This window comes from Callithrix jacchus, chromosome 14 (genome assembly GCF_049354715.1).
Source record: "Callithrix jacchus isolate 240 chromosome 14, calJac240_pri, whole genome shotgun sequence".
Lineage (NCBI taxonomy): Eukaryota > Metazoa > Chordata > Mammalia > Primates > Cebidae > Callithrix > Callithrix jacchus.
This window is the reverse complement of record NC_133515.1, coordinates 67,910,871-67,923,548: the sequence shown is the minus strand read 5'-3', so window position 1 is coordinate 67,923,548 and position 12,678 is coordinate 67,910,871. Positions and strand designations below refer to the sequence as shown.

At 46.9% G+C, this 12,678-nt stretch overlaps 1 pseudogene across 1 annotated transcript in view; it reads left to right on the top strand.

Annotated features, from left to right (window-relative positions):
* The window catches only part of LOC100387179 (keratin, type I cytoskeletal 18 pseudogene), a 137,683-nt pseudogene extending 125,887 nt beyond the window's left edge, over nucleotides 1-11,796 (top strand). Inside the window, exon 2 of the transcript XR_013526633.1 lies at nucleotides 7,045-11,796. The product of XR_013526633.1 is annotated as a keratin, type I cytoskeletal 18 pseudogene (transcript). The remainder of the gene's footprint in view (nucleotides 1-7,044) is intronic.
* The last annotated feature ends 882 nt before the right edge of the window (nucleotides 11,797-12,678 follow it).

Genomic DNA, 12,678 nt, shown 5'->3' with positions numbered 1-12,678 from the left:
CTGGGAAGCACCATCACTTTTGCAAGGCCATTCTCTCTACCTGGAAGGCTCTTCCCTGCCCCTCTTGCTTAACTGACATCCTGTGGCCATGGTCTCAGGTGTCCATGTTCTAAGGTGATCTCCGCCGACCCCCGGTACTGAGTCAGGGCCTCCAGGAGCTCCTGGAACACCGTGTTCTCCCCGATCTGATTGTAATCATGGGCTACTTTTAAGGCTCCACAAGGCTTGGGACTCTATGTCCCCTGCATTATCAAGGCCTGGTACACAGCAAGCACTCAATACATGTTTACTGAATAAATCAAGAAATCCAGCCTTGAGATCCTGGTAGCCATGTGTCATCCCGAGGAGCTCTGGTACCTGCCTCTCTTGGAGCTCCTTAGAGGAAAGGCCCCACATAAAGCTGTTACGCCGGTGCCAGGTGATTTGCAAAACCATCTCCTCAACCTGCTCCACGGGATTAGACCAGACATTGGAAGGCAACTGCACAGCCATTAGGAGGGGGCTGGCCTCTTCCCTGATGGCCTGCTCAGAAACTCTGCCCCGTTAGGGAACTCTGTCTGAGGTGGTGGCTAACTGGAGGCTCATTGAGGGAAGCAGTTGTTCTACGGGTCACTGAGTTTCATCTGGTCCCTCTGGGAAGGAAGCACTTCTGCAAAAGCCCTGGAGGCAGAGCCCTTGAGCGACCCCGACACCCATCTGTCTCTTCTCCACAAAAGGCTGCCTTGCAGGGGAGGGCAGCCATCCCTGGTCCCTCTCTGGCTGCTCACCAGCCACCCTTGGACCTCTCCTCTGGGCCACCCTGACTTCTCAGGTGCTCTCTGTGCGAGGGCCCTGGTCCAGCTGGCCACAACAGGATTTGGGCACCCTACCCAGACAGCCAGGCTTGCAGGTGGTTGATGAGTTCAGGGTCCTGCTGTCCTGTTCCCGGGGTCCCCTGCCTGGAGTCTAGAGGATGAGGAAATGGGACTGCCCCTGCCTCCCACACATCTCCTAGTGGAGTGAGGGACAAATCTGCCTCACAGGCCCACTTCGGTGGGGTGGAACGGGCCACCCAGGAAGATCGGGAGATATAGAAATGTGTTGCTGGTGCTGGGAGCGGGGGTCCTGGGAGGGCAAGAATGGGCTTTCAGAGCCTGGGAGGGACTGACCCTGAGCATCAGAGGACAGCAGCCTGCTAAGGCCGGCCCTGAGGATGTCTCGAATTCTGCTAGGTTGTCCTTGTCCTGCCCTGCTGTCTTCTCTGCCCTTTCAACACTTCTCCCTTTCCTTTCCCCTCTTCGGGAACAGTGCCCTCTGGCCTCTGGCAGCCACGTGTTCCAGTCTCGGAAGGATAACTCAGATCTAAACTATTCTCATTGCACATCAGCCCGTGCGTCACTGTGCTGTGGCTTCCCAAAGCCTCCTGCCACAGATGGCTAGTGGCTGACACACTCCCCCACACTGAGGTGTCATGAACTGAGGATGGTATGGGGCAGAGGGTGAGGAAGCGGGGACAGATTTAAGAGTGGCCCATGGAAAAGAAGACTTCTGCCGAAGGAATGAGTCTCTCCGATGAGGAAGGACTGGTCCAGTTGGAGAGACAGAGTCGGCACTCCACTCAGAGTTGACCACCCTCTCTGCCACAGCAGGGAGGGTCTGCACGAGGCTGAGAGGTGGGGAGGGAAGCCTGGGGATGTTAGCTTGGTGTGGGCCACTGCAAAGGAAGATGAGCCACCTCATCACAGCCGCGGTGGAGAGAGTGCTGAGCTAGGACCCCAGACCCCTGTCAGTGCTGGGCCCAGCTCTGCCTCAGAGGGCCAGAGTTTGTGCAGGTCACCTACTGTGCCTCAGTTTTCCTACTGGTAAAATGGGAACAACCCTACCCACAGCTCAGGGCTATTGTGAGAGCCACTGAGATAAGACAGGAAAGACACGGGCAAGTCAGAAGAGAGACACCGTGAGGCGGCCAACGGGCATGGAGAGATGGACTGGGCTGGTGGCCTTGGGGCAAGGACCTGCCCTTCTCTGTACACTAGGAGGATTAGGCCAGCTGATCTCAGAGGAGCCGTGAGCCCTGGCCTCCCTTGTCACCATCTTTGTTTATGAAGAATAACACCATTATCTTCCCCTGCTCCAGGGAAGCTCCAGGGAGGTGCCACAGCAGCCCGTCACTCCCCACGACAGCTTAGGGCCAGTGCCAAGGGCCTCACTCTGACAGTTACCTGAGGACCAGTGGGTGGCTCTGCCCTGGATGCTCCTGTTTCTGCTTCTCGGGATGGGTTGGGTTGGGGAAGGGGCCTCTGAGAAGGATGAGGCCTCAGAGTCCTCTGTCTGCCTCCCCACCCCCGATGCCACGTCCTCCCCCTCCTCTTTGTCCTTCGAGTCCTGCCTCACTTGCCTCAGGTGCTCTCTGCACTGCTTTGCAGACCTCATCTCTCCTTGTGTCTCTGTATCTCTGCCACCTTGTCCCTCTGTTTTCTATCTCTGGCTGCTTCTTTCTCTGTGTCTATGCCTGTGTCCCCAACTCTCTCCAGATCCTCATGCCACTCTCTGCCTCCCTCTCACTCTGTGCCTCTCTGTCCTGTCTCTCTCTGACCAGTTCTCGGACTCTCCTCCCACTCCAGAGTTCTCCCCTTGACAACCCACTTTGCAGCAATCTCATGGAAAAAAGAAAAGAGAAGGCAAGTGTGGTTTCATTGTCACAGTAAAACCTGGTGGGCTTGACATGCACCTGCACGGTCTGCCCACCCTCGCAGCTGCCACTCTCCTTCCTCCAGGGCAGTCTGTGTGCATTCAGCAGAGGCACCAGCCCTGGTGCAACTCCCCTGCCTGACACTTCTAGAGCAAAAGCCCACCGTCGTCAGGGTATGTCCTGTAGGGACAGGCAAGCACAGGGACATAGCAGGAGCCCCTGGGCCAAATTCCATCAAGTGTCCAGATGTAATTAGATGTCTGCTATGGATTATACATTGGGGATTAGGTGAAGCCCTAATCCCTAACATGATGGTATTTGAAGCTGAGGCCTCAGGGAGGTAATTAGGTTTAGATGAGGTCATGAGGGTGGGGCCCCCATAATGGGATTAGTGCCCTTATGAGAAGAGGAAGAGAAGCCAGAGTGCTCTCTCTGCCTCACCATGTGAGGCTACAAAACTGTTATTGATGCCACGATAGATGCAGACATTGGTATGATTGCCCTGCAAATGGCTGTGGGAGGTCCAGTCTAAGATATTACAATTGCCTAACTGGAGGCTACAGGCCTGTTGTTCGTGGCAGAATATGCAGCACCAAAAGTGCACCCTAATGTAACAAGAAGGCAGCCACCTGCAAGCCAGAAGGAGAGCCCTCAGCAGAAACTGAATTGGCCAGTGCCATAATCTTGAACTTCTCAGTCTCCAGAACTGTGAGGAATAAACTCCTATTATTTAATCCACCCAGCCTACCAGATTTTGGTATGGCAGCCCAAGATGACTAAGATGGTATAGTATAGCAACCTGGTTGGCCCCTCTGCAGGGAAGGCAGCAGCCTGGTGAGGCTCCAGGACCAAAGTCAGCTCTGCTCTGCACTCTGCACCCCTTTACACCATCACCTTTTGTGGCCTTTGGCTTCTGCCACAGAGACTCCCAGAGTGATGTGAAGGAGGTACCTGCTCCAGAGCCTAGCAACCTACTGACTTGACTACAGTAGGCTCGGAGGTCCAGGAGAAGGCCCTGGCTAGCACGGGACCCTGACACATGGTGCTTCCTGGTGTGGGTGGGAGCAGAACGGGCACTGGGACGATCCAGGTCTGCCCTCCCCCAATTCTTCCCGTCACTGTCTCCCATCCTAGGAGGTGCCTTGTCTGTCCCCACCAAAGGCTGCTGTCTCTCTGCCCCCAAGTCTCTCAATCACCACCCACATCCCATGCCCACCCAACGGGATCCGCAAGTGGTGAGCCACCTGGACCAGCATGAGGAGGTGCAAACTCCAAGCCCTCCCCTTCCAAGCTTTGGCCTCTGTCGTGATAACAGTTGCTTGCTTTTTGAACATCTAAAGTGTGTGGGAACTTACAGTTTACAAAGGGCTTCTCTTGCTCATTTTGTCGAATCTTCACAGCAGGCGCATTACTGTGCACATTTCACAGGGGACAAAAGCAAAACTCAGAGGGCTAAGTGACTCCATGCTGCTCACATAGCACAGGATTGACCCCCACTTCCAGGGCTGACACCCAGCTAATTACCATCTGAGTGCCCCTTTCCTCCCAACACAAAGCCCCTACACGACCAAACAACCCTATTCACTCTCAGGCACACCTGTGCCTCCCAGCCCTGGGGCCTTTGTTTGGCCATTCCCCTGCCTGAAATGCCTTTACCTATCCCTTCCGTGTTTTTACATCTTTCAAAGCCCAACTCATGCCCATCTCCACTTGGAAGTCTTCCACTGCTTTAATGGAACAAGCCTTCTTAGAGCCCATGTTGGGCTTGTAGTCAGCACCATGAAGTTGAACAATTCTGGCAGAGCCGACTTATCCCTGCACATCTACTCTCCCCTTCCTCTTTACCAATGAAATTCCTGAATTTTAGCTAGGCACAAAGCTGCTTATACAAAAGCCTGAATTTTCCAGATACCATTTGTTAGATGTAGTCAAGTTCTGATCAATGGGATGTAAACAGATTGTCATGATGACTCTGAGAAAGTATTGATAAATGGTGAGGTACCATTCTTCTGCCGGCCTTTTCTACTTCCTTCCATCTGAAATGTAAACATGATGGCTGGAGCTCAAGCAGCCATTTTGGGCTCTAATGTGGATGCCATGTGTGAGAATGGCACAGCAATACAACTAAGGAACTTGAGACCCTGATGGTCATGGAGTTTCCCATACCTGGGCTGTTTACTTCCACACTTTGCTTATCTGAAGGAATAATCAACTTCTCTCTTGTTTACACCATTATTATTTTGGGTCTTCTGTCACTTTAGCCAAATACTATCCTAACTGGTACAAAAACAACAACCAACCAATGAGTCTTTATTGAGCACTTACTTTGTGCCAAGCACTATAATGGGCAAGGTCTAAAAAGCTGCTTTTCATTTAATTCTCACAGCAACCTTAAAACCAGGTGTTAAGACTAATTAAACTGGTGAGCTTCATCTCCCAAATGAATTCCGTTTGTTCATTTGTTGGCTCCTGCTACACACCAGACATTTGGCAAGGCACCGAGGGTACAGTAGCAAATAAGAGAAATTCCTATTCTTCAAAACATTGACAATCCAGTAGGAGAAACGGACAAGTACGTGGAAATAAAATGCAATGTGATGATGATTATAATACTATGTTATCATTTAAGATGCTATCAATTCTAGTATGCAATTTTTAATTTTATGTACCATCATGAAAAAATATACTGCCGTTAAACTCAATCATAATACCTCAACATGACACATGAACCAGACACACCAACCTCCCTTCATTTTGAAATTTTTCATTAGCTATTCCAAGGGATTTCACAATTTCTCTGGCCCTTGGTTGCCTTGCTTGATATGTGACAGGCCATCTTTTCGGACATATTTCAGTAACAAAACATGGCACAACTTCATCTATTTACCTCTTCCTTTCCTGTCCCATAAAGCACCTGATTGTGACTCTGGAAGAATCACAGACTATGGTGGTGTCTCTGTTGGTGAATGTTTGCCTCGTTCACATTGAGTTTATGCCCTGCAGCTTTGTTTCATGTCCTTCTTCACATTCAACAGATTTTCATTTCTTTGTTGAGCCATAGAATTCTTGAAGGCACTTTAGAGTCAGTTAAACTCAACACATAAAAGATCTAGGAATGCACAAAACTATGAATTCTTTAAGAACTCATAGCTGTAAAGAGCAAAAGACCAAATTTATGCTTATTCAGGCAACGGCAACTATGTGGGACCGCCACAGGATAAACAATGATTATAAGATGTTTTGGAGCTGGGTGCAGTGGCTCATGCCTGTAAGCCCATCACTCTGGGAGGCTAAGGTGGGTCAACTGCCTGAGACCAGCCTGGGCAACATGGAGAAACCACGTCTCTACAAAAAATACAAAAATTAGCAAGGTCATGTACATCCATGACCATAGCTGGTACATGCCTATGGTCCCAGCTGCCAGGGAGGTTGAGGTGGGAGGATCACTTAGGCCCAGGACGTCAAGGCTATAATGAGCCGTGAGTGTGCCACTGCACTCCAGCCTGAGCAACAGAGTGAGACCATGCCCCGAAAAAAAATGATGATTTTGATTGTAAGCACTGTGAAATCTCAAACGTTTGGAGAAGTGATTTTTTTTCTTTAAATATCTTCCAGAGGCTAGGAGAGGGAGGAATAGGGAATGACTACTTGAGAAGAACAGAGTTTCCTTTGGAGATAATGAAAATATTCTGGAGCTATACAGCGGTGATGGCTCCATAACACTGTGAATGTACTAACTGCTACCAAATTGTGCACTGCAAAATGATTAAGATGGTAAATTTTACGTCATGTGCATTTTACCACAATTTTTAAAAATATAGGTCTTGGATTTGATGAAAATGATGGCTGCGTTTATTTTTAAATTACTAGGTTTTAAGTGAAAGAAGCCAATCTGAAAGGCTACTTACTGAATGACTCCAACTATATGACATTCTGGAAAAGGCAAAACTATGGAAACAGTAAAAAGATCAGTGGTTATCAGGGCTTAGCAGGATGAGAGGGATGAATAGGTGAAGCATAGAGGATCTTCAAGGCAGTGAAACTATTCCAAATGATACTATAATGGTGGAAACGTCAATATACTTAGTCCAAACCTATAGAATGTACAGCACCCAGAATGTACCCTAGTGTAACATACAGACCTTGCATAATGATATGTCATTGTAGGTTCATCAGTTATAACAAATGCACCACTCTGGGGGTAGGAGTGGGATGTCGGTAGTCAGGGAGGCTGTGCATGTGTGAGGGCAGGGGGTATATGGGAAAGCTCTGCACCTTCCTCATGATTTTGCTATGAACCTAAAACTGCTCCCAAAAAGAGTCTTTAAAAAATAACTAAGTTGCAAGCACTGTCTTTTTTTTTTTCTTTTTAGATGGAGTTTCACTCTTGTTGCCCAGGCTGGAGTCCAAGGGCATGATCTTGGCTCACTGCAACCTCTGCCTCCCAGGTTCAAGCGATTCTCCTGCATCGGCCTCCTAAGTAGCTGAGATTACAGGCATGCACCACCATGCCCAGCTAATTTTGTATTTTTAGTAGAGACGAGGTTTATCCATGTTGGTCAGTCTGGTCTCGAACTCCTGACCTCAGGTTATCCACCTGCCTCAGCTTTGCAAAGTGCGGGGATTACAGGCGTGAGCTATCACACCCAGCCATAAGCACTGTTCTAAGTGTTTCACATAAATAGTCAAATGTAATGCCAACAACAACCGTAAAACATAGCGAATAATAATCACTAACATCCATGGACCACCAATCTCTCAGTGACTTAGGACTTTATAGGCACGAGGTCACTTACCTCTCATAACAGCCAGTCAAGTTCAGTCTGTTCTCATAATGCTTGTTTTGAAAATGAGAACCTGTATAACTCAATCAAGACAGTTGCAGGTCGAGGGAAAAAAAAGGAGAACCTGTTCCAACATGATTGGTATATCAAGGAACATGAGCATAATGTAGATTTTGCATTTGCTCTTGTGTGATTTTCTCAGTGGGAAACACTGTCAGGGGTTGGCAAACTACAGCCCTCTGGCCAGTGACCTGTTTTTGTAAATAAAAATTATTGGAACACAGCAACACTCATTCATTGAACAACAGCAGCAGAGTTGAGTCTTTGCAATAGATACCTCCGCAAAGTTGAAAGTATTTATTATTGGTTGTCGGCAAAGCCTGAGTCCTGTCGTCTTGCTCTCTTCCCTGGACAGCAGGAGCTTCACCACTTGCTCCACCTTCTCCCCAAACTACCGGTCCCTGGGCTCTGTCCAGGTGCCCAGCTATGGCGCCCAGCTGGTCAGCAGTGTGGCCAGCATCTATGAAGGCACCGCAGACTCCGGTTCCCAGATCTCCATGTCCTGCTCCACCAGCTTCCAGGGTGGCATGGGGTCCGGGGGTCTGGCAGCAGGGATGGTTGCGGGTCTGGCAGGAATGGGGGGAATCCAGAACAAGGAGACCATGCAAAGCCTGCACAACGACCTGGCCTCCTACCTAAACAGAGTAAGGAGCCTGGAGACCGAGAACCGGAGGCTGGAGAGCAAAATCCAGGAGCACCTGGAGAAGAAGGAACCCCAGATTAGAGACTGGAGCCATTACTTCAAGACCATCGAGAACCTAAGGGTTCAGATCTTGGCAAATACTGTGGACAATGCCCACATTGTTTTGCAGATCCACAATGCCTGTCTTGCTGCTGATGGCTCTAGAGTCAAGTATGAGACAGAGCTGGCCAAGTGCCAGTCTGTGGAGAGCTACCTCCATGGGCTCCTCAAGGTCATTGATGACACCAATGTCACTTGGCTGCAGCTGGAGACAGAGATCGAGGCTCTCAAGGAGGAGCTGCTCTTCATGAAGAAGAACTTCGAGGAGGAAGTAAGGCCTACAAGCCCAAATTGCCAGCTTTGGGTTGACCGTGGAGGTAGATGCCCCCAAATCTCAGGACTTCATCAAGATCATGGCACACATCTGGGCCCAATATGACGAGCTGGCTCAGGAGAACCGAGAGGAGCTGGGCAAGTACTGATCTCAGCAGATTGAGGAGAGCACCACAGTGGTCACCACACAAGGTTGGAGCTCCTGAGATGACACTCACGGAGCTGAGACGTACAGTTCAGTCCTTGGCAGTCAACCTGGACTCCATGAGAAATCTGAAGGCCAACTTGGAGAACAGCCTGAGGGAGGTGGGCGCCTGCTACGCCCTGCAGATGGAGCAGCTCAATGGGATCCTGCTGCACCTGGAGTCAGAGCTGCCACAGACCCTGGCAGAGGGACAGCACCAGGCCCAGGATTACGAGGCCCTGCTGAACATCAAGCTGGAGACTGAGATCGCCACCTACTGCCGCCTGCTGGAAGATGTAGAGGTCTTCAATCTTGGTGAAGACCTGGACAGCAGCAACTCCATGCAAACCATCCAGAGACCCCAACCTGCCAGATAGTGGATGGCTAGGTGGTGTCTGAGACCAGCGATTCCAAAGTTCTGAGACATTAAGCCAGCAGAAGCAGGGCACCCTCTGGGGAGCAGGAGGCCAATAAAAAGTTCAGAGGTCAAAAAAAAAAAAGTATCTATTATCTGGATTTTAAAGAAAAAGTTTGTGAAGCAGTGTGTTATAAGAAGACAGAAAATGCACCCAGCTGAACCATATGTCACAGACAAAACATGCATGTACTTTAAACAGCTAATGAGTTGTCTTTTCATTTCTTGATGGTATCATAAGTATACAATATTTTTTAATTTTAGCATTTAAAAAACAGCTTTATTGAAGTGTAATTCAGGTATCATATATTTCATCTGTTTTAAATGTGCAATGATTTTTAGTAAATTTACAGGGTTGTTCATCACCCTAACAATGGTCATAATCCAATTTTAGACAGAACGTTTCCATCACCTCCCGATAACCCCTTGTGGCCATTTGCAGTCAATCCTGTTACACTGCCAGCCCCCACCAACCACTGTAGATTTGTCTGTTTTGGGCATGTCATGTCAATGGAATCACATAACATTTCATCTTTTGCATCTGGCTTTTTTCGCTTAGCATGTTTTTGAAGTTTGTTCACATGGAAGTGTCTATCAGTAGTTTGTTCCTTTTAATTGCTGGCTAGTATTACATTGTTTATTCATTCACTGCTTGATGGACATTTAGGTTATTTCCAGTTTGGAGTAATTATGAATAATGTTGTTATAATTTCATGTAATTGTCTTAGTTAGCTTGGGCTGCTATAACAAACTACCATAATCTGGGGGGCTTAAACAACAGACATTTATTTCTCACAGTTCTGGAGGCTGGGAAGTCCAAGATCAAGGTGCTAGAAATTTCAGTTCCTGGTGAGGGCTCTAGTCCTGGCTTGTAGAAGGTTACCTTCTTGCTGTGTCTTCAAATGGTATACCTCTGGTCTCTCTCCCAGTTCTTATAAGGACACAAATCCCAACACATCCCCACCACCATGACCTCATCTAAACCTAATTACCTTTCAAAGGCCCTATCACCAAATACCATTACATTGGGAATTAGGGCTTCAACAAACAAATTTGTGGGGAGAGGCAGACACAAGCATTCATTCAATCACAGTAATTATTGATATTACTGGATTTATATCTATCATTTTGCCCTTTATTTTTTTACATGTCTCATGTCTGCTTTTTGTTTCTATGTTGCTCCTTTATTGCTTTCTTTTATGTTAAACATACATTCTTCTAGCAAACTTTTTTAATTTCTTTGTTCATTTTTACACTATAATTGTTGAGCTATTTTCTTAATGGTTATCCTAGGGATTACAGTATGCATCTTAATGTATCACAGGGTAGAAAGGTGAAACATTTGATTTGACGGTTCGTTAGCTTGAATTATTATTATTTAATATTTAGGCATTTGGCATGTGGTCTCCATTTGTACCCCATCTTTTGCACACAATGGGGGAAGGCCTGCCTTTCACATATTTGTATGCGTGCATTTTTTCACATAGTTATATTTATACTACGAATTATATATTCTGAATACTGCAGCTATATATTCTACTTTTTAAAGTTAACATTCCATCACAGGCATTTTTATTTGCCATACATTTTTGTAAACTTCTTTTTTCAATGCTGTATTGTATTCCACTAAATGGATGAGACAAACTTCAGTTAATAATTTTCCTACTTTAGGACATTTAGGTCATTCTAAGGTTTTGCCTTTAAAAAAAAATAAAATACTGCAATGAAGGCTGGGCACGGTGGCTCATGCCTGTAATCCCAGCACTTTGGCAGGCCAAGGTGGGCAGATCGCTTGAGCTCAGGAGTTTGAGACTAGCCTGGCCAACATGGCAAAACCCTGTCTCTACTAAAAATACAAAAAATTAGCCAGGTGTGTTGGCATGTGCCTGTGGTCCCAGCTACATGGCGGGGGGGGGGGCAAGTGGGCTGAGGTGGGAGGATCGTTTGAACCTGGGAGATGGAGGTTGCAGTGAGCCAAGATGGCACCTCTGCACTCCTGCCTGGGTGACAGATGGAGGCCCCATCTCAAAAAAAAAAATCGCTTGCAACAAGGATTTTTGTACACATAAGTAAGTCTTTTCACATTTTTGAATTTTGGGCATAAATTCCCAGTTGCAAAATTACTGTTGAATATAAAAAATATTTTTATAGTTCTTACTATCTTTTGCCATATTATTTTCCTTGAGAACTGTAACAATTTACTCAGATCAGCAATGTATGGGGCTATTTTATCACACCTGCATGAGTTCTGGGTGTCAAGTTAAATTTTCCACTTAACTTCACATTTCTTTGGTGATTAGCAAGCCTGCACAGTTTTCTGTAAATCTATTTCTAGTTATGACTTGTTTTATGTAAATTGCTTCATTTATGCTCCTTGCTTATTTGTATACATATAAGACTTTTTGTTTGTAATTAGCAGTTTGTATGGACTCTTTATGTAATTTATCCTCCTCAAAACATCTTAGGAAGGAGATAAGAGCATAAATAAAAGCAGATAATTTTTTAACTTATATGCCTTACATGCCGCAAATATTTTTCCCACTTGCCCCTTTTCAGTCTTTTTTTGATACAGAAAATGTACATTTCTCTGTAGTCAAACCTGCTAATCTTTCCTTTGTGATTTCATCAATCATTTCTAAGTTTAATAAAAGACATTTTTCCTCCAGAGATTTGGTGACTGTTCAAGTCTCTCTTTTAGATTGCCTTGGTTTTTAAAAAGTATGTATTAATAACTCTTTAATCCATGTAAAATTTATCTGTAAAAATTCCCTCTGGTTGAAGAAAGGAGAGGATCTCAAAGCATAAGTTTCCCAAACTCAGTAGTTTCTCTTGCCTGGTTTCCTTGTCTGCATCGGACTGGGCCCTGAGCCTGAAATCCCAGAATGTTGAGAGGCCAAGGTGGGAGGGTCACTTGAGGGCAAGAGTCCGAGACCTGCTGGTCCTCTGTCTACAAGGAGGAGGTAATGCAGAATCAGAGCTTGCCTCAACACTCTGGTGCTAGACCCACATCCAAGGAGGGTGGGCCAGAGTGGTGGGAAGAACATGACTTGGAACCTGAGTTTGGACCCTGGCTGTGTGTGAACTCTCAGACTTCAGTTGTCCCTCTGCAGAATGGGGCAAAGGATGATAGAGCTGCTGTGAAGATAATATCAGATGATGTATGGAATGTTCTAGAACAGTACCTGACCCATCATGGATCTCTTGGGTCCTGCCTGTGCACTGGCTTGGCTCCTGGGTCCCATCTCAAGATCAGAGGTGTTCCTGGGCCTCCTTCTCCTCTCCAAGGAGCATGGGCAGGCCTGTTAGAGCAGTCTATCAGCACCTCTAGATGAGGAAACTGAGGCTGGGAAAGGCTAAGTGGCAGAGCAGCAGATGCTCTTACCTGTGCTGACATGCTGCCTCCTCCAGTATTGCTTTCCTCACGGCACCTCAGCCTCCTTATATGTCAAATTGAGCTAATGGCCCTTATTGGTCTTAACTGCCGAGGGGTTACTTCAGCAAATGAAAGATTCTGAAAAATCTAGAGCAAGATAGAGTCCCCATGGCTGT